This window comes from Engystomops pustulosus, chromosome 3 (genome assembly GCF_040894005.1).
Source record: "Engystomops pustulosus chromosome 3, aEngPut4.maternal, whole genome shotgun sequence".
NCBI classification, from domain to species: domain Eukaryota; kingdom Metazoa; phylum Chordata; class Amphibia; order Anura; family Leptodactylidae; genus Engystomops; species Engystomops pustulosus.
The window spans coordinates 151,063,546-151,084,607 of record NC_092413.1 but is presented as its reverse complement, the minus strand read 5'-3'; the positions used below and the strand labels follow the sequence as shown (position 1 = coordinate 151,084,607).

At 41.8% G+C, this 21,062-nt stretch overlaps 1 protein-coding gene across 5 annotated transcripts in view; it reads right to left on the bottom strand.

Moving 5' to 3' along the window:
- The window catches only part of IL1RAP (interleukin 1 receptor accessory protein), a 155,636-nt gene that overhangs the window by 40,591 nt on the left and 93,983 nt on the right, over positions 1-21,062 (bottom strand). Inside the window, exon 2 of one of the 5 annotated variants that reach the window (XM_072142583.1) lies at positions 7,552-7,619. The exons of the other annotated variants lie outside the window; for them this stretch is intronic. The gene's annotated coding sequence lies outside the window, so the exon portion shown is untranslated. The remainder of the gene's footprint in view (positions 1-7,551; positions 7,620-21,062) is intronic. 5 annotated transcript variants of the gene reach the window in all.

Sequence of the window (21,062 nt, the reverse complement as noted above, 5' to 3'; positions counted from 1 at the left end):
ACAACTCTGAAACATTTTCTCTGCTCAATGTGCCAATCTGTTCTGTGTCCTGCACAGATTGTGAGAAGTACGGAGCCGCAGGAGATAGCCAGGAGTGGTAAAGACTTCTCAGCTGTACTTAGTAATGCCTGGCCTCCTGCACCAATGTTCACTGCCATCAGTTATGGAAGTGCTCACTGGACTCTGTCAGCAGGGTGTGGTCTGCAGCTCAAGGCTTGACAGGCCTCATGTGTCCCATCATCCACGGGTTGTGCATCCTCTTCTAAGTTTTTGGTTGAGATGAATGTGTGCTGCACTTTACGTACATGCTCAGTAGTGAAGTTGCTCTGTTGCAGATCACAAGGGAAAGGCGCTGGGAAGGAATGCCCACACGGAAACTAGTCTTTGAGTCAGGGTCGGTTACCATTTCCGCAGTTACAGTCAGTGTTAGGGAAATTCAGGAGTTGTAGTTGGAAGTTTAGCTTACGAACTCCACACCCCTGCAAATTTGAATTAAAAAATGTTGTTCTAGGGGTAATCTTCTCAAAGAAGACTGCTATACATAAAACATGGTTACATTAAAGATCTGTTAGGGATCTGTTAGGCATAACAGACTGCACTCCACAAGGAGCCAGTCTTATGAGTTTGTGTGAAGTTTTCTTCTTAATTGTCAGAGATGCTTGCAATCCGGAGAAAACAAATCATATTCCTTGTATTTAACAATGTGTGTAACATAAGTATGTATAAATAAACTGCTTTGATAATTATTTTAATGTATGTAAGACACTGCAGCAAAGCAGTCCTCTGCTTACTCTCCGGCCTGTAGATGTCACCATTCTATTGCATATTGTGAGGATATGTTGCATTGTAAACCTACTCATTCTGTAGAAGCTAAAACCTGAAATCGTAGGATGCAGAAGAGCAAAACAAACAAGTAAAACTCTCCATTATATAGATGAATTCCAACGTACTTCATTTACAAAGACTATTTAGAACCCAATCTGTATTACACAACCATTATACTCAAAGTTCTGAACATCTGGATCTCTCTGTATGTGAACAGTAATTGTGTTAGTTACCAACAGCTGATAGCACAATTATATCAGTTACTATAGTAACAGATACATGATTGATGTGACACCTTAGCAAAACATCACTTGGTGCCTTATAGTGGAACTGTCTTCAGGGAACTAAATGGAGAGGATAGATTGGCATACTGCTTATGTAGTTTCATAGACAGCAATACAACAGGGACTGAGTGATGTATGCAACACTAGAAAATTTCTTGTTGCATTGCATTTATGGCTGCTAGGATTTATCATGTCAATGTTTACTATATTATGTTTCTTCTGTGTTTTTTTATGGTCTGATGACAGATGAGCATGACAGTAAAAATTGGGACACAAAGATAGGATGTCATACACTGCAATAAAAGCAATACTTTTCATTGGATCCTGGCACATTTGTTATTTTAACAGATCACGTGTCCAATCTATCAAGTAGTAGAATATGTTCTAATCAGAACCATTTTCCATGGACCACGCGTACATATAGAGGAGTGTAAGTGCATCATTCAACATGCGCTCCGCTGAAACTTTTTAACTTTTTTTGTAAGATTCTTTGCAGGTCTGAATGAATGATTTTACTTTTTTGTCCTGGAAATTGGTTTATAACCCCTTCCAAAAAACAGATTAAAAAAACAAACAAAAATGTACAATTATGTTCCAGTAATTTTTTTAAATTTTTTTCATTTTCTAGTTTTCACTAAAATGACATTTTTAGACATATAAGATACTGTATGTCTAAAGCAAATCCAAAACATTCATATTCTGCTTGGTGCCTGAAAATCACCAGATTTGTACCAAATCTACAAATAGATTTGCTCATCGCTATAGTATATGATGATCTGTGAAAATTGGATGCAAGACTTTAAGGTATTTTACAGCCTGACCTTGTCTCCATAGACCTCTCCACCTGTGTGTTTTCGTCAAGTCTTAGGGCAGACTAAGTGACTAATATGCTATATACAAGTTTAAAAAAATCCCCCTAGGGCAGTGATGGCTTACCTTTTAGAGACAGAGTGCCCAACCTACAACCAAAACCTACTTTTATGTCGCAAAGTGCCAACATGACAATTTAAGCAGTAACCTATTGATCCCAGCTGTATCACAAGTTTCAATCGTATTGGCGTCCTGAGGACACCAATACAACAGAAAGAAGATGGAGAAATTATAGTTTTCTTCCAGGTTCCCCTGAAGAGAAACAATTAGGGGACCCAGAGCAGGAGCTCCAATGATAATCCATCTCTGTCCACACGCTTCTTGTGTAGTCCTGGCAGCCAAGGAGGTGTCGCTTTAGCATGGCATGTCCATGGCTGTCTTGGACCGCCATTAGTCACATCTAGCAAATTCTGTGCTGGGGTGAAGGCCTGGGTGCCCACAGAAAGGGCTCTGAGTGCCACTTCTGGCACCCGTGCCATAGGTTCGCCACCACTGCCCTAGGGGCACCTAATTGATCTTAAGGTTAGACCAGACTGTCTTAAATTTCACCAGATCATCTAATGTATGAAATCTGGTGCTGTTAAAGCACAAGTTATTTTTCTATTGCAGAAACGAATAAAGCAGGTGAAATAGTAAAAACTGCTTCTCTGTGCCTTTTTTCTACCCCTTATTTCTCCTATAGTGAGCAGTGTATATGAAGTCCCCTAGACAGCACAGAGATAAAGAAAGGAGGCTAAAGATCAACTACAGGGTCTTGCAAAAGTATCCAGCACCCCTGAACTTTTCTACCTTTTGCCACATTTTAGGCTTCAGACATAATGATATAAAATTGTAATGTTTGTTAAAGAATCACAATTGTGAAGTGGAACAAAATTAATGGAATATTTAAAATTTTTGTAAACGAACTGAAAAGTGGGGCCTGCAATATTATTTGTCCCCTTAACTTTGATGGGAAGATGGATGGAGCCAAATACAGGACCATTCTGGAAGAAAACCTGTTGGAGTCTGCAAAAGACCTAAGGCTGGGCAGAGATTTATCTTCCAACAAGACAATGATCCCAAACATAAAGCAAAGTCTACAATGGAAGGTTCACAAAAAAAACGTATCCAGGTGTTAGAATGCCCAAGTCACAGTCCAGAATCTGTGGAAAGAGCTAAAAACTGCTGTTCACAAACTGTTTCTATCCAACCTCACTGAGCTCCAGCTGTTTTCCAAGGGAGAATAGGCAAGAATTTCAGTCTCTCGATGTGCAAACCTAATAGAGACATACTCCAGGCGACTGGCAGCTGTAATCACAGCAAAAGGTGGTGTTACAAAGTATTAACTTAAGTGAGCCAGATAAAAATAAAGCCCCATATTTCTGTGGCAAATGGTAGAAAAGTTCAAGGGAGACGAAAATTGTCCCAAAGCACCATACCGAGAGAACATTTTCCTTGATGATTCAGCTTTGCAAAGTGATAAATCTATCCATAGACCATCTGAAAAGCGTTACATCATTAGAAACATTATCAGGTTTCTTTATCTCAGAGCAGTCAGTGGATACAGAACATAAAGTCGATTTACATAAACTGTACATGCCCCGTGCAGAAAGGACATTTATAAACATCTTGACAGTGACCAACTTCAAACGGCCATATCTTCTGAACCCTGGCACATACTAAAATAATTTTTATGTCATTTTAAACAGAAGAATCAGAGGATTGTGTATGGATGCTTAACAGAGCCAAACATATCCACCCTTAAAGTTGTACAGCTTTCTATTCCCGATTGTAACTTTGAGAGTAGAAATCTCCGGTTCTCTTAAGCATCCATACACAATGCATATATCATATTAAAGAGGAGACTCTCCTGTGTTCCTACCTGCAGGGGTTTAAGAGATCTAGGCATTTGAGGTGTACCCCGCTCCAGCCTGTCAGCTGAAGGCAGAATATTGAAGGAGCTGCAGGAAACACTTTCACTTTGCAGAAGTACATGCACCCTCTGCATCTGTAGCTGAACCTGGGAAAAGTGTGATGGAGTAATGCTGTACATATTTATAACATCATTTGTAAAAAAAAATACTCCTTATTTAAAAAACTTTATTTGGAAAAATTACAAAAAAGCTTATTTGTTTTTACACTTGTTGTCAATTATTGGCAAATTTTAATAAAACTATCCTATCAAGTTAAAGCCTCAAATATCATGAAAAAAAAGATAGTAAAACTTGTTATTATATGTAAAGCTTTTCCAGAGATATTGACATTTAAAGCGCAGGCACCAATAACCATTGGTCACAAAGGTGTTGAATAAGGAAGAAAGGAAGGCAGAGAAAAAAGGACACATGAACATATTCCTTCGATACAGTATATTTCAAAGTTTACGATTATCAGCTGCACTACTGATTTATGACATTTTGTTTAGTTGTACTTTAGGACTAGCTAGTCTAACTTTATATGTGCAGTCAGTTATTTTTACACCAGAAAAATATTGACAGAATTTTGTTGCATTTTTGGAGAATTATGTCATTACTTAGTCCATATTCAGGAAAATCATGTAAATTAGTTTGACAAAAAGTGAGAGCATCAAAGTGTCTAAAACTCTTGGAAAATGTGGAGCATTAGAGACTACCGTATATACTCGAGTATAAGCCAATCCGAGTATAAGCCAAGGCCCCTAATTTTACCACCAAAAACTGGGAAAACCTATTGACTTGAGTATAAGCCGAGGGTGGGAAATGCATTGGTCACAGACCCCACCAGTATATAGCCAACCAGCCCCTATAGTATACAGCCTGCCCCCAGTAGTGTACAGCCCAGGCCATCTTGCCCCCAGTAGTACACAGCCAGCCCATTTTGCCCCCAGTAGTATACAGCCCAGCCCAGCTTGCCCCCAGTAGTATACAGCCCAGCCCAGCTTGCCCCCAGTAGTATACAGCCAGCCCAGCTTGCCCCCAGTAGTATACAGCCAGCCCAGCTTGCCCCCAGTAGTATACAGCCAGCCCAGCCTGCCCACAGTAGTATACAGCCTGCCCCCAGTAGTATACAGCCAGCCTGCCCCCATGTAGTATACAGCCAGCCCGCCCCCATGTAGTATACAGCCAGCCGCATGTAGTATACATCTTGCCCCCAGTAGTATACAGCCAGTCCCCAGTAGTATACAGCCACCTCAGCCTGCCCCCAGTAGTATACAGCTTTCCCCAGTAGTATATAGCTTGCTCCCAGTAGTATACAGCCTGCCCCCAGTAGTATACAGCCTGCCCCCAGTAGTATACAGCCTGCCCCCAGTAGTATACAGCCTGCCCCCAGTAGTATACAGCCTGCCCGCAGTAGTATACAGCCTGCCCCCAGTAGTATACAGCTTGCCCCCAGTAGTATACAGCTTGCCCCCAGTAGTATACAGCACCCCAGCCTTCCCAGTGTAGTATACAGCCCAGCCCAGCCTGCCCCCAGTAGTATACAGCCTGCCCGTCATGGTCTCATGATTAAGCCCTGAGAGAGGGCGAAACGCGTAGGTCACCATACCTGGGCCATCACACAATTATATTTTGCCAGTTTTGGGATTTTATGGATGCCAAATAAAAGAATTTGTTTTATCTGCATATCCCCTGAAGCGCGGACATCTTTTTTTCCTATTGTGGATTTTGTGCCTTCGGTCTGTGGTGCTTTCTTGGATGTATCTTGCGCTGGGAGTCAGTCAAGCCAGAAGGTGAGCAGGAACTTTGAATCTCTTTTCTTAGCCTGCCCCGTGTAGTATACAGCCACCCCAGCATAAAAAAAAAAAAAATAAACTTATATACTCACCCTCCGGTGGCCCCGATGCGCAGCGCTGCTCCCCCGATGTCCGCGCGGCTAGTCTTCAGGCTTCTGTGCCCGTCTTCCTTCTTCTGCGGGGCGCCGCCATTGCTCTCTCCCGGGCCGGCGCCTAGTATGACGCGCCGCTGCTGACGTTATGCTAGGCGCCGCCCGGGAGAAAAACAATGGCGGCGCCGAGCAGAAGAAAGAAGACGGGCACAGAAGCCTGAAGATGAGCCGCGCGGACATCGGGGGAGCAGCACTGCACATCGGGGCCAGTATTTGACTTTTTTCACTTTTTGATTTGTCCAGTATTTGTAATTCACGCCACTGTAAGGATGTATCCATTTCTAGCAGAGGGATGCATCGGGGTTGAGCGCATGCGCATCTGGCACGCGCTGGCCAGATGCCCCCGATAAAAACTCTTTAGTAGCTCCGTAGTGATCCCAAGTGTCGCGATGTTACGAGCGCGTGATCTCGTGATCACGTGACACGAACTCGCGATATCTCGGCATCATGGTGGGCAGGTACCATCTTACCCACCGCTCACGTGCACATCACGGCAAGTTGTTATTGGTTGATAGACCGCTTATCATAGGGCCCTCCAACGTCATGACGCCACCCCCAGACGAAGGCTCATCCCTGAGCCGAAACGCGCGTCGGGGCAGGCGGTTCATCCCAGGCAGTGAAACACTTCATCATTACTAACTGGTAAGGACTTTAGTTAACATCGGGTATATCCCCACATCATTGGTCTGTGACCGGGCACGGTACTTCCTACCTGCCAGGACTTTAGTGGGTTCCCCTTTGGTACATAGTCCAGTACAACATATATTTTCAGGTTCCTTCACTGTCCTCGGCTCTGACCGCCATTCTCTCTGTGTCATCACCATACTGTATGCACTTTGTCTACATGTTTTGTTTATTTTTATCTTGTTTACAATAAAATAATTTTGTTTTATATTTCACATATTGTCTTGGTTATTCCTCCTTTCCCTCCAGTTTGTTTTTCTGGTGGGATACCATCAGTTTACATCGGGGCCACCGGAGGGTGAGTATATAAGTTTATTTTTTTTTTTTAAGTAATTTTTATTGACTGACTGCTGTATTGACTCGTGTATAAGCCGAGGGGACGTTTTTCAGCACATTTTTTGTGCTGAAAAACTCGGCTTATAAGTTAGAATAAGTTAGAACTGCTGTACAGTCCTCTTTAAATCCAATACCTGCATAAATCTACAGCATATCCTGGCTGTTGTGAAAAGGTTTATTTGTTGCTAAGAATTCTCCTAGGAACGGACTATACTGCACTCATATATGCCATTTTTCACAACAAATAATAGCTATGACATAAGAAGACAGGAATGTATCCAGGACTGTCTAAGATGGATGAATGTGGTGGTACAAAGTCACATGTAAGGGATATGATGCAGTTCAGAGGCTCAGCTACTGTACCAGTAATACTGACACTTAGAAATACAATACAACCAGTCATTCAAAAACACATTGCTGCAGTTTAGCAATATTTTAATATGCCCTTAGAGAGTTTAACACGCTGCTAAGTGTTCTAAAGAATTGCTTTTACACAACCCGCAGAATGAGTAGGCTTTCTTCTATTCACACTGCTACAATGCCTGTTGAACGTTAGCTATTTAGCTATTCTGAAGTAAATGTCTAAATGACTAACAATAAAGATGAAAAGAAAATTAATATTGCTCTACAAGTATACAGGGAAATCTACCAATTTAAAGGATTTTAAAGGAAATCTACCAATAGTTTTGTATGCATTATGAAGTAAACATACCTTGAGAATGCTGTAGCTACAATGATGCAGAAACATATCTTGTTTAATCCCTGAACTGACTGGTTTTGCTGAAAAAGAAAATTATAAAATTATGATAATGAGGCTCTGTCATTCCTTTGGCTGGCTCCGACGCTTTTCCTCCTAATTATGCACTGCTCCAGCCTTTTATAATTGTTTTTTGAGCAGAACCACTCGGCTCAGGGATTAAACAAGATATGTTTCTGCATCAGTGTAGCTATAGCATTCTCAAGGTATGTTTGCTTTACAATGCATAAAGTCTAATTGTAGCCATTCTTTAAGTAGGATTGCTGCAGAATATATCATTGTTGATAAAACAAAAATGTAATATTTAACAAGTCTCATATGCTAGGACTCATAAGGAAAACTCAAATCCTGCTTTCCACACCCACACCACACTTTAGTCATTATTCCATGAGGGGTTTACCATAAAGAATAAAATAAAGTTATTTCATGCAGACTGCATATAACTTAATACATACACATATATGATGGGAGATATATATATATATATATATATATATATATTGAGAAGGGAGGCTACTGTAAAATTTACCCCATGCACAACTAGAAGAAAGCCGCCCTATTGTTCTATTCCTACAAAAACACTTTAATAACTTTACCCCAAAGAGGAATATGTGTGAATTAGTTCTGCTTTGAAAAAATGTCCAGGTTCTGGCAAGTAATAAAAAGAAAAATTGGAGTGAACATAAAGTCCTGCTGCAAAGATTTAAAGTGGATTGAGGTCTGGATTCTGATTTGTCAACTTCAGGATATTAACACTGCTGTGCTGTAAGCTGCAAAGCAATAAAACATTAGCTGGCTGTAAGCAATCTAGCGACATGAAAACAATCTCTTCTGTGCCATGGATGCAAGTAACCTTTTTTGATGGAAAGTTGGAAATCCTACCCTTTGTCAAAATAAAGTGTAGATGCTCTCCTGAAGAATTTTCTGATACTGGCATCCAGGCTGTGGAAGGTAGCGGGACATATATATGGATGTAACCCACTGATTGGATCTCCACAGGTCTCTGGCCGCTCTTTGCCCATTTTTATGCAGCTGATCGATGATAAAGCTGGTGACACTTGGTGGGGTTGTGAGTGTTACCTATACAATCTCACAATCTATACAATCTATACAGTTTACATGGGTGCTAGAGCCCATATTTGAGTACAAAGGAAATGGAGTGTATAAATTATTAATTGGTGTTGAAGGCTGGTAAAGGCAAGGCTAATTCATTTACAACATAAAATTAAAAAAATAAATAAAACACCTTGATTTTCTCCTCCATTAAGATATTTTGTACCTGGCACCTAATGTTATGTTTGACACAAAAACAAAAAATCACAAGGTCAAAGGTGTGAATACAAAAAATGTGCTGAAAACCCCTAACTCACCTGTACTCTGTACTCGCCTTTCCGATACTCCCCACTGATCCTCTTCTGTACTCAGCTTCGGCTCCCTGCTTGGTCCTGTCGCACACACCATGACCTCACTTCCTTACCAACATCATAGTTTGTGTGCCATCATTGGCACACATTATGATGTCAGCCAAAGACAGAAGAGTACCTGCGGGGGCGTCAGAAAGGTGAGGACAGAGATTTCTTGGGGTTTTTTTAGGCTGGGCAGGGGGCTGCTGGCTATATACGGAGGGGGGGAGGGACTGGCTATATACGGGGGACAGGCACGGGCTATGTACCGCGGGGCAGGCACGGGCTATGTACCGCGGGGCAGGCACGGGCTATGTACCGCGGGGCAGGCACGGGCTATGTACCGCGGGGCAGGCACGGGCTATGTACCGCGGGGCAGGCACGGGCTATGTACCGCGGGGCAGGCACGGGCTATGTACCGCGGGGCAGGCACGGGCTATGTACCGCGGGGCAGGCACGGGCTATGTACCGCGGGGCAGGCACGGGCTATGTACCGCGGGGCAGGCACGGGCTATGTACCGCGGGGCAGGCACGGGCTATGTACCGCGGGGCAGGCACTGGCTATGTACCGTGGAGCAGGCACTGGTTATATACCGTGGGGCAGGCACTGGTTATATACCGTGGGGCAGGCACTGGTTATATACCATGGGCCAGCCACTGGCTAAATACTGTGGGCCAGGCACTGGCTATATACTGTGGGCCAGGCACTGGCTATATACTGTCGGCCAGGCACTGGCTATATACTGTGGGCCAGGCACTGGCTTTATACTGTGGGCCAGGCACTGGCTATATACTAGGGGGAACTGGCTGGTTATATACAAGGGGGGAGGGGGCTGCTGGTTATTTACGAGGGGACAGGCACTGGTTATATACAAGGGTGCAACTGGCTTTATACTAGGGGGCAGGGGCTGCTGCTGGCTACATACTGGGGGAGGCTGTGACAAATGCATTTCCAACACTCGGCTTATACTCGAGTCAATTGATCTTTCCATTTTTTTAGTGTTAAAATGGGCCTCGGCTTGTACTCAGGTCGACTTATACTTTTATACGGTATACATAAGATGGTGTGTTTCTAGTAAATGTAAAATAAAAACCCAGCAATACAAACACAAGAATGTTCACACAATCTTCATTAATAAAAATAATTAATATTAACAATTTAAACAATTGATTTATGAAACATGATCAACTTGAATCTTAAAATCCCTGAGCTTTTTCAGGTTGCTCTTACTCCAAGTCATTATAGAACTTTATGAACCATATGAGGGGATGAGTCTGTTGTTGAATAATAGAATCAATTATATAGTCAAGAATCTATACTTACGGTTTTAAAATATTTAAGTGACTACAAAAGCTTAATGCTGAAAATCAGATATCTACCTTTTAAGGAAGATCGGGTGGTAGGTGGATCAATGGGACGTGAGGATAGCCCTTTTAAGGGCTAATCCTCACGTCCCCGCACTTTTTTAGTAACTTTTATTAGCCTTTAATGCAAATTTTGTTATGCGGCTACTGAAGCGTGGAGTAGCCGCATCTGAGGTTACATGGCGTGGCTACTCCACGCCCCGGTAGCCTCTTTTCCCCTCCTACTCGTAGCTACGCGCCCTCGTCCAACGATCCTGCCGGCAGGATCGTCGGACGAGGGCGCGCAGCTACGAGGAGCTGCGCGCCGAAGATGGTTAGTAGGAGGGAAAAAGGGCTATCCTCACGTCCCATTGATCCACCTACCACCCGATCTACCTTTATAGGTAGATTTGTGGTGGTAGGTTTCCTTTAAGTCTTCTATAGTTAAACCTATAGAGAGAAGCATCCCATGCACATCAATCACTCCCACAACATGGAAATATGTCAAATGGGGATAACATACAGTTTAAAGTATTGGGGCTGTGCCAAATAAACTATTTTGAAGAGTTTATTCTAAATAGGATGCAGTAATATATACAATTAAATGGTAGCTTTTTGCAATAAAAACATTTTTCCATTATAAGGCCATAAAAATTTTCAACATCTAATATAACTTTCTCGCCCTTCGCAATGCCATTAAGCTTCTCCACCTCCCAACTCACAGTGCTTCTAAATAGTTTTCATTTTACACTTTTTGGAATTGATGTGTGTGTAAATATATAAAGCTGAATATATATATTTATGTGTGTGTGTGAGAGAGCTTTGATTGGTTACTGTAGGCGATGAGTATAAGGCAGCTTATGTGTGAGGTAAGAGGGATAGAGATCGAAAGATTTATCAGAAATTTCTGAGATAAAACTGCCCCAGTTCCCCAAGGAAACCAATCAGCGATCAACTGATGTCATGGCCAACTAGAGCATTGCTGCTCTGACACTCCTGATAAATCTACCCAGACTAAGAGACAGTCAGAGTCACTGAAACAGACAATCAGAGACGGAGACTGCCAGTGACAGATGATCAGTGACAGTCAGAGAGAGAGATAGATGCATATAAAATATTGTTTTGTTAACCCATTCTATTTTGTTAAAACTAAGAGCAGTTATTTCCTAATTTCCTATATTTATAATATCTCCATATACCAGTGTTTTGTGCCAGTAAATAACATTGTTATTGAGGCTTTTAGGCAATGTTCTCACCATCAATATCAGCAGTGTTCGGTTCAAAACCCATCTCCAACATGTGAAATGTGTGAATTATTTACAGTAGAAGCATCTTAGGAGCAGCGTGAAAGCACTATTAGTTGACCAAGAAGGGAATTTTGAGTATCCTGCTGAGAAGCTTTCTGTCATGATACAAGGAGCCAAGAATTCATAAAATGGTGTTACAATTTGTAATCACATTATATTAGAAAAGTGCTTATGGTGCAAAAAGCAGTTCTCCTGAACAACCCCTTTAGGCTAAATCAATCTTCATTAACAAGGTTTAGGACTGCATATAAAACATCTCAAAAACAAAAGAGGGCAAAACAAAATGTCACCCACAGATAATCTGGAAAAGAACTGGGTTGCCAATGTGCTAGCCAAACCGTAGTAGGAGTGGGGTTCTCCCTAACCGTTTTGAGGTTCTATTGGCCTGAAAGCAAACTCGCACGTGATTCCTATCGTACTGGCTCATACTTCTAAATTCTAGAGCATCTTGGCATAAACAATCGCTCTACGTGGCTTGTTAGCCACATTAGTTGAGCAATAGTCATATGATATGGCCAATGTTTCATAACAAAAAAAGGTGAGCTGCAGAAGAGATTATGATCTTGCACTGATGATGATGATCCACAGAAGGACAAGCTAGGGCAGTGATGGCGAACCTTTTGGAAACAGAGTGCCCAAGCTACAACCAAAACCAACGTATATGTCGCAAAGTGCCAACATGACAATTTAAGCAGTAACTTATTGCTTCTTGCTGTAGCACAGGTTTTAATCGTATTGGCCTCCTGAATTCACCAATACAATAAAAAGATGATGGAGACATTTGGATTGTAGCTTCCCTCCAGGGTCCCCTGAAGAGAGAGAATCAGGGGACCCAGAGCAGGACCTCCAATGACAATCCATCTCTATCCACACCATCTCGCTCCTCCTGTAGTCCTGGCAGCCAAGGATGTTGCTTTAAAATAGCGCTGAGCATGGCACGTCCTGGGCTGTATTGGATCACCGGAGAAAGTCTTGAGTACTAGCTGGCAAAATCTGTGTTGGGGTGACATTTTTAAATGTCCATGTTCTAAAATTGTTAGTGATGAAAAATGTAAATTTACTTTTAATACTGCATTTTGCATCACCATGTATGTTACCAAGCTCCAAAATGGTTCCTCATGATATGATTTCCATATGATACATAGTATGTACAGGTTTCTGGAAATATTAGTAAATTGTAAAGACTGTACAGCAGACAGAAGAGAATACACATGGCACAGTTGTGCAAAGATATAATAGAGCATCAATGGACTTTAACCCCTTCCCGCCGCAGCCCTTTTTTGTTTTTTGGGTTTTAATTTTTCACTCCTCCACAAACCATTAACTTTTTTATTTTTCCATGTACAGAGCTGTGTGATGGCTAATTTTCTGCATAACAAATTGCACTTCAAAATGGTGGTATTTAATATTCCATGTCATGTACTGGGAAGCGGGAAAAAAATTCCAAATGCAGTGAAATTGGTAAAAAAAAACGCATTTGTGCCGTATTCTTGTGGGCTTGGATTTTACGGATTTCACTGTACACCCCAAATGACAGGTCTACTTTATTCTTTGGGTCGGTGCGATTACGGGAATAACAAATTTATATAAAATTAAATTAAAACCTCCTGTACAAAATTTTTGGGGGGGATTTTGCCATCTTCTGGCGTTAATAACTTTTTCATACTTTGGTGTATGGAACTGTGGGTGGTGACGTTTTTTGTGGATTTTGATGACATTTACAATGTTATCATTTTTGGACTGTACAACCTTTTGATCACTTTTTATAGAATTTTTTTTTTTTTTTTAAATGGCAAAAAAGTGCATTTTTGACTTTGGGCGCAATTTTCTGTTACGGGGCTAAACGCAGTGAAAAACCGTTATCATATTTTGATTGATCGGGCATTTTCGGACGCGACAATACCTAATGTGTTTATGATTTTTACTATTTTTTTATATTTATATCAGTTCTAGGGAAAGGGGGGTGATTTGAATATTTAGGGTTTTTTATTATAATTTTTTTTTTGTTTTTATTTTTACTATTTTTTGTACTATAACCCTAGGGTGCCTGTACGATCCTATCATATACTGCCATATTACAGTATATGTGGATTTTAATACTCATACATTACAATGTGCTGATTGCACATTGGAATGAATGGGTTAATCCGAAGTAGCTTTGGGTCTTCGTGAGACCCGAGGCTACCATGGTGACGGACCAATGACGTCACGGGGAGCGACGATCCTCGGAAAGATGGTGGCGCCCATGCGATCGGCACCGATCGCGGGCGTTACCGGTAAGCCTTTGCTGCAATATGCAGCAAAGACTTACCGGCTATGGAGAGGGCTCGCGGGGACCCGGCATGTGACTTACTATTACGTCATGTGGGTAAGGGGTTAAATGAAATCTACCATAAACCAGGGACTTGCTCATAGTTACAGGCAATGTGGCTGTGGTAATCCTCTTATGTTTGTTATCCATGGCCTCCTTCCTTCTAAAATCCATTTCTAAAATTATGCCAATGAGCCAGAAGTGCTATGTTGGGGTTACCAGAGCCCCTCAGTGCTCTGGCTTCACAGGCTGTTACACTGTGAGATTACAACAGGCAGAGGGAGGGGGGATGCTAAGGAAGCAGAGGGGAGGGCGAGACATGCTGCTTTGCAGTATTATAGACTGTGAAACCAGAGAATGCACCACGCTTCTGGTTTGTTAGCATAATTTTAGAAGGAAAGAGGCCATGGATAAGATATACAAGAAGATAACCACAGTCTCAGTGCCTGGATCTATGAGTGAGTGCCACTGGTGTGATCATCTCTATTGCACTTCTAGTATATAGTTCATATACTTCATATAGTGGCGTACAGAGTTTAAGGATGCCCTTTCTGACACCATTTGTCAGAGCTTCTTTATAATACAGGACTGAACTTGGACTTCTTGTACCTCACAAAAGTACAACGCGTAACTGATAAATTGTAGCCTTCCTGCCCATGTATAACTCCAAGCAAAAAAAGTTTGCTTAATAACATTATTCAGATTATAGGGATGATCTGTACAAATAGAATATTAATCTTTGTATACATGTGCAGATTAACTAAAAGGGTGAAGAACAATAAGAAACAATGCAATTATTCACAGTCCCCATTGCAGCAGTCTTTGAATCTCTACTTATGGATAAGCTCTCCTAGTAAGGACACTGTGCCCTGTTCCTGGTCCAATATTTCACCCCGTGAGTGGTTCTTAATAATGCCAATGACAAACTGTAATTGTGTCTGCTGATATTTCTGACCTGGAGAACGGATTCGATTATTAATATTTTTCTAAAATGAATAAAGTTCCCACTCCCGTCTGCCTTTGGCACAGTGTCAACAAATTAAAATGTGCCTGATTGTGTTATAATAACACAATAATGGATGAGGAGTAAAAGATGCGTTGTTCCCATAAGTCAGACATTTAATGGCTTATATTCCAATTCAGCAGACACGGAGATGTGATGGATGAGTCCCGCTATTTGTGCCATGACATTTTCACGGAAGCAGACCAGACAAGTATCAGAAGATGTGTTTTTCTGAAGACATCACGCACTGCGACTCTGGAAAACGGGCTCCTTTAGTTCTAAAGCGTCTCCACGCAGAGAACTACATTGTTACACTAGATAAACAAGACAATGACTGCAAAGTATTTGACCTTTTACTCAATAAAAGCTTCTTAGTTTTACTAACTTTAAGCTTCAGTGTATCTTTGCTAATTAAAATCCAAGTAATGTGACTAATTAAGCTGCCCGCACCTTGAAGAAACCTTTATCAATTACGGCCTTTACACCCGAGATGGTGTTTATCAAGCATGTTTAGAATTTTTTTTTACCACATTAGAAACCAATTAGTAGTCAATTTCCATTAACCAGCTTCACTTAATAACATGTAATTCCACCCAGATTCCTATTACGTTGCCAGTCTAAGGCTTTACAATATGGTAATTTCAAATTGTGATCAGAAATTAAGACCCACATATAACTTAATTCTTTATCTATGGAGAAGTGAAGCTGTATTTTTTTAAAAACATTTTTGCCCCTGCTTCATTTCCCTCATTAAAAAAAAAAATGTACATTTATAAATCATTAGTACAAGCAATGTTAAAGACTTGTGATAATACAATGTATTTTAATTCACAGATGTAGCCACACAAGTTGGCCTAGGGGGGAGGGAACAACGACATAGACACTAAAGAGGCTGCCGCAGCACTCAGTCCTGCTCTATATTGCTCTTCATGCTGCTGCTGCTTGTGCTGCTTTTTGAGATATAGAACTGAATCCCCTCTTCTCTCAATGTAATGTCTATGGGAAAGATCATAATAGCTGGTCCACTTTGTAGCTCTGAGCCATCATCTACTAAAGTACTCGTACTTTATTATGGTCAGAAATATTAAGATTCCTCATTGTGGGGAATTGCTCTGGTAGATCCTTTGTAGCAGTGCAGGAAGCAGGGACACACGCAGGGTTAAAGTCCAAAGTGTTTATTCACACTTTCTTGACAAAACACAAATTCAGCCTTGGCTTAGGCACATACAAAATTCCAAAAATAAACCCTGCTGGGCACTGCCTAATAAAATAACAGCACCTAACTATACATGTACCAGGCTGCCTGGCACACGCTCTTGGCCAGCAGAATATCAGGAGGCACTCAGTTACCTTTGATGTGTGAACACGGTCCAGCCTTCAGCTCTCCAGGTAGTGCCTCCCCTACTGCTTCTGGCCTGCAGACTAAATCAGGCTGTAACGAGGCCTGTGACCCACACCTGTGGGCTATACAATAGCCCAGGACCAAAGCCCGATTGAGTAGGAGTCCCACTACCAGCCTACCCCTACTCCATAATAAGCAGGCCCAGTACGGACATTACAAAGGTGTCTATGCTAGAGAGGCCAACATAGACCAAACAGACTTCTCCTGCTTACTACATGTCTGCATTAACCCTTGGGTTACTGCAGACAAATCCAGGGCTTTTACCACACACCCTTCATCTGCCTGTATGACAGATAGCGGTTTTCCCAAATGACACCTCTCATTTTCTCACATCATATACACAAACACATACTTTTTCTGCGTGTGGCGACTTTGAGCCTCCGTGCTCTTTTTTTGGTGGTTTTTTTTTTTCTTTTTGTCATTTTTGTAGCAGTCGCACCCCCCTGTGTCCGTTTTGCAAACCGCCAGCCGCTGATCATGGTCTGGTCAGTGTCTGTGCTTTTTTTTTGCACTTTTTTTTGGTGTGTGGATCCAGTGACCGCTGAGCAGTTGATTGCATCTCTGTTCATTTTTTGGTACAGGAGCATTTTTTTTTACTCCTTTTGTCAGTTTTGTAGCAGTAGCACCCCCTGCGTGCGTTCTGCAAACCGCCAGCCGCTGATCATTGCCAAATTTCACTGGTCAGTGTCTGTGCTCTATTTTTGGGAAATTGTTCTGTGATAACTTAGCGCTGATCAGTGACATTTTGATGATCAGCATCTGCTCATTTTTTTTTGTAGTATCTTTTTTGATATAGGAGAATAAAAGTTGTTTTTTTCTGCAGTAACTTTTTTTTTACTGCATTTTTGGTACGTGCTGTGACAACTGAGCATTGATCACTGACATTTTATTGATCAGGTCTGTGCTCATTTTTTTGTCATAGTATCTTTTTTGGTATTGGAGGTTAAAAGTTATTTTTTTTTACTGTAGTAACTTCTAGTACAGTTTTTTTGAAAGTACACAGGTCGTTTTTTTTTTTAAGTACAGTGTTGTTGGTTCCGTACACGTGTTGAATCATAACATACACACCCCCTTGAAAAGTTTTTACACGTGTTGAAGCACAACATTTACACACCCCCTCCCAATAAAAAAATGTCCCATTCATCCCAAAGGAGGCACATGCCTTTCTTGCCTCCGATACTGATTCAGAAGGGGAGGATGCCACATTCCTCTATTTCTCATCCTCCTCTTCCTCCTCATCCAGTGATGAAAAGCCCTCTAGAAGGCACCCAGGGCATTCCCAGGTTGTTCCCCAGCCCCCAAGTGACCCTGAATGGATCCCACTCCCCGATAATTGTGAGCCTCAAATTCCTGAGTTTGTGGGAAGTTCAGGAATTAATTTTGAGACAAAAGGCCTCACAGAAATTGACTTTTTCAAAGTCTTTTTCTTTGAGGATCTTGTGAATTTGATGGTGGTACAAACAAATTTGTATGCTTTTGGCACAAAACCCAACTTTTCTAGTTGCACCCCTGTAGATGCGGTAGAAATTATGACGTTTTGGGGACTTGTGCTACATATGAGCATTGTCAAAACGTAAGGCAGTATTGGAGTTCTGATATTTTTTTACAGTACTCCTATTTATTGCAAAGTAATGACTCGCATGCACTTTGAGGCCATTCTAAAATTTTTACACTACAACAAAAATTTGCAGTGCCCACCTCAAAGCGACCCATCATTTGACCGTCTATACAAAATTAGGCCAATCCTTGATCACTTTAGCACCAAGTTTTTTGAGGCCTACACCCCTGAAAAATGTATTTGTGGAGACAAGTCACTTGTACATTTTAAAGAAAGACTAAGAATACGCCAATAGCTGCCCAGCAAGAGGGCAAGGTATGAAAGTAAAAGGCACAAACTGTGCGAGAGTACCACAGGGTACACCTACAGATTTAGGGTTTATGAGGGAAAAGACAAACAGATTAGCCCCCCAGAATGCCCACCTGTCCTAGGAATTATGGGAAACCTGTCTGGGATCTGATGCACCCACTGCTGGATAAGGGTTATCACTTGTATGTGGATAACTTTTATACCAGCATTCCACTCTTGAGGTCCCTCATTTCCAGGGGTACTGTAGCGTGCGGCACTGTATGCAAAAAACAGAGAGGCCTCCCTAAGACCCTGATAAGTTAAGGGGACATGAGGGCTCTCTGCCGTGAGAACATGCTGTTGGTCAAGTATAAGGACAAAAGGGATGTCCTTATTTTGACCACAATTCATAGAGACACCAGCACCGCCACCCCTGTACGAGGTACCATTACAACTGCCCCCAAGCCAGACTGCATCCTGGCTTACAATAAATACATGGGTGGGGTTGATCTGTCAGATTAAGTGCTTAGCCGTACAGTGCTCTACGGAAAACAAAGATATGGTACAAAAATCATGCACATTGTACAGATGGCACTGAATAATTCCTATTTGCTATACCAATGTGCAGGTCATGTGGTATCATTTATTTGCTTTCAAGAGACGGTGATCAAGGCAATGACCAAATGGTCATGTAGAAGGACCCAGTACTTCTGATGTCCCCCGTATTGTACCAGGGCAACATTTCCCTGACGAGGTACCCTAAACTGGAGAACGAGGAAGGACACAAAAAAGATGCAAAGTATGTTACAAAATGGGGAAAAGAAAGGACACAATGTGACACCTGTCCTGAAAAACCTGGCCTCTGCATTAAAGAGTGCTTCAGAATCTATCATTCACCTGCATTTCAGTTATAATTTCTCTACCCTGGTTACCACCTCCTGGCCCATCTGCCCTGGTACATACCACCACCATAAACCCAACCACACACTACTTGTTCCCTTCCATGTCCTGCTGTGTGTTCCTACAGAAGTTTATATCCACATGTGGGGTATTGGGGAAAAGTGCATTTTCAATGGAAAAATATTAATTTTTTCATGTTTCAGCCCAAATGTGTGAACACATGTAGGGTCCAAATACTCATTATACACCTTGATAAAATCTCTGAAGTATGTAGTTTCCAAAATGGGGTCCTTTTGGGGGGGGGGGGGTTCACTGTAATGGTACTTCAGGGGCTCTCAAAAGGCATCATGGTAACATAAAGGTATTCCAGCTAAATCTACTCTGCAAAAAACTTGGTTGTTCTCCTTCCTTTCTATGCCCTGCTTTGTGCCAGTACAACAGTTTACCACCACACATTGGGTGTTGGCATACTCAGAAGAAATTGGGTATTAATTTCTGAGGATGTGTAGATTTTTCAAAAAATACATTAATTTAGCTATAAAAAATTAAATTTGAAAATTGTACCCAATATTGTTTTAACTCCTGTGAAACAATTAAAGGGTTAACAACTTTCAAAGTTTCAAAGCTATTTTACATTCTTTGAGGGCTACAGTTTCTAAACTGGGGTCATTAAAGGCGGTTTTCTCTCATTTAGGCCTCTTATAGTCACTTCAAACTTAACTAGTCATGCAAAACATAGATTTTGTCGATTTACCCAAATATAGTATAGTTATAAGTCTCCTATCTTCCTAAAAAAAAGTATAAGATGCTTAAAAAATCATGTCAACAGAAAGAATACTTTAGGTTAATGCAAGTTATTAGGTTATTTGGGGGGTATTACAATCTGCTTGAAAAGTAGAAATTTCCAAAGTTTGAAAAGAACAATTTTTTCAAAATTTTCACCAAATTTCCAATTTTTTTTATAACCAAATGCAAAAGTTATCACCCAAATTTTTCAACTATCATAAAGTACAATGTGTCACGAAAAAAACTATCTCAAAATCAGTGTGGATGTTAAAGCGATCCAAAGTTATCTCCATATGAATTGATACATGTCAGATTTGACAAATAGGGACGTGTCAGGAAGGTGAAAAGTGGCTTCAGTGACAAGGGGTTAAAGTTAAATTGCATGGGAGCACTGGATGACAGAAGGTGAGCACACATTCACAATCACCGGGAGGCAATGCCGGCGAGTTATGCTCCTATGTGCAAGTGGATTGTGGATATCTGAGAGAAGGTACCAGTTTCCAGTGTCACCTGAGCTTTCAGGAAGGCTGAAATCATCACTGAAGTCTGACTCGGATGATGATGATGAGGAGGACCCGAGCATGCTTGCAATTTAATGGGGCCCCGTCTGCTGTGCTGTCCGCCCACCATTATTGGCCTCCAAATTGGCCACTGGCACAAGAGCATATGCTGTGTATTTACTCTATGTATTTGTATATAGTGGGGGATATTTATCATAGTGGGGGATATTTATCGCTCGTGCGCCAGCGTATGATAGCCCCGCCGCTGCAAATTCGCAGCCCGATACATCAAGAGGCTTCTGCCTATTGATGTATCGGGCTGCCAGTTGCGCAGCGTTTATCCTACGCCAGGCCCTTTTCACGTATGAAAAGTCGCCGGCAGCAGCGAGTGCGCAGGCGCGGGGACAGTAACGGCCCGCGCCGGCCCACTCCCGTCCGGCCGCGCCAGCCCCGCTCAGCCGGCCGTGCCCCCCCCCCCTTCAAGCCCCTTCACGCCCCACTGGCGTGAAGGTGGCGGATTGGGGAAAATAATCGCAAAAGCTAGCAATAAGCTAGCATTTGCGATTATTTCAGGGCCTCTGCGCCACTGGCGGTGCGCAGAGGTCCTGATAAATATCCTCCAGTATGTTTATACTGCATGTTTATGTATATATACAATGAGTGT